We start from the raw sequence: 1761 nt of genomic DNA on the forward strand, positions 1-1761 counted from the left end.
CGCGCGTCGCCTTTCGCTCGACTCGTACCGCAGCTTCGACGAGTCCCGTCGGCCCGTATCGACTCCGGCACGCCGCGCATCGCCTTTCTGTCGACTCGGACCGTAATTTTTACAAGTCCCGTCGGCCCGGATCGAATCCGGGACGCCGCGCATCGCCTTTCTGTCGACTCGGACCGAAAGTTTCGCAAGTCGACGTCGGCCCGGATCGACTCCGGGACGCCGCGCGTCGCCTTTCGCTCGACTCGGACCGGAATTTTCACAAGTCCCGTCTGTCCGGATCGACTCCGGGACGCCGCGCGTCGCCTTTCGCTCGACTCGGACCGGAATTTTCACAAGTCCCGTCGGCCCGGATCGAATCCGGGACGCCGCGCATCGCCTTTCTGTCGACTCGGACCGAAAGTTTCACAAGTCGACGTCGGCCCGGATCGACTCCGGGACGCCGCGCGTCGCCTTTCGCTCGACTCGGACCGAAATTTTCACAAGTCCCGTCTGTCCGGATCGACTCCGGGACGCCGCGCGTCGCCTTTCGCTCGACTCGTACCGCAGCTTCAACGAGTCCCGTCGGCCCGTATCGACTCCGGGACGCCGCGCATCGCCTCTCGGTCGACTCGGACCGAAAGTTTTACAAGTCCCGTCTGTCCGGATCGACTCCGGGACGCCGCGCATCGCCTTTCTGTCGACTCGGACCGAAACTTCGTCGAGTCCCGTCGGCCCGTATCGACTCCGGCACGCCGCGCATCGCCTTTCGCTCGACTCGTACCGCAGCTTCGACGAGTCCCGTCGGCCCGTATCGACTCCGGGACGCCGCGCATCGCCTCTCGGTCGACTCGGACCGAAAGTTTTACAAGTCCCGTCTGTCCGGAACGACTCCGGGACGCCGCGCGTCGCCTTTCGCTCGACTCGTACCGCAGCTTCGACGAGTCCCGTCGGCCCGTATCGACTCCGGGACGCCGCGCATCGCCTCTCGGTCGACTCGGACCCAAAGTTTTACAAGTCCCGTCTGTCCGGATCGACTCCGGTACGCCGCGCGTCGCCTTTCGCTCGACCCGGACCGAAATTTTCACAAGTCCGGTCGGCCCGTATCGACTCCGGGACGCCGCGCATCGCCTCTCGGTCGACTCGGACCGAAATTTTCACAAGTCCCGTCGGCCCGGATCGACTCCGGTACGCCGCGCGTCGCCTTTCGCTCGACTCGGACCGAAATTTTCACAAATCCGGTCGGCCCGGATCGACTCCGGTACGCCGCGCGTCGCCTTTCGCTCGACTCGGACCGTAATTTTTACAAGTCCCGTCTGTCCGGATCGACCCCGGGACGCCGCGCGTCGCCTTTCGCTCGACTCGTACCGCAGCTTCAACGAGTCCCGTCGGCCCGGATCGACTCCGGGAGGCCGCGCATCGCCCTCCGCTTGACTCGGAACGAAACTTCACTGAGTCCCGTCGGCCCGTATCGACTCCGGTACGCCGCGCGTCGCCTTTCGCTCGACCCGGACCGAAATTTTCACAAGTCCCGTCGGCCCGGATCGACTCCGGTACGCCGCGCGTCGCCTTTCGCTCGACTCGGACCGAAATTTTCACAAATCCGGTCGGCCCGGATCGACCCCGGGACGCCGCGCGTCGCCTTTCGCTCGACTCGTACCGCAGCTTCAACGAGTCCCGTCGGCCCGGATCGACTCCGGGAGGCCGCGCATCGCCCTCCGCTTGACTCGGAACGAAACTTCACTGAGTCCCGTCGGCCCGTATCGACTCCAAGACGCCGCGCGT

This window comes from Neodiprion pinetum, unplaced genomic scaffold, assembly GCF_021155775.2.
Source record: "Neodiprion pinetum isolate iyNeoPine1 unplaced genomic scaffold, iyNeoPine1.2 ptg000136l, whole genome shotgun sequence".
Taxonomy (NCBI): domain Eukaryota; kingdom Metazoa; phylum Arthropoda; class Insecta; order Hymenoptera; family Diprionidae; genus Neodiprion; species Neodiprion pinetum.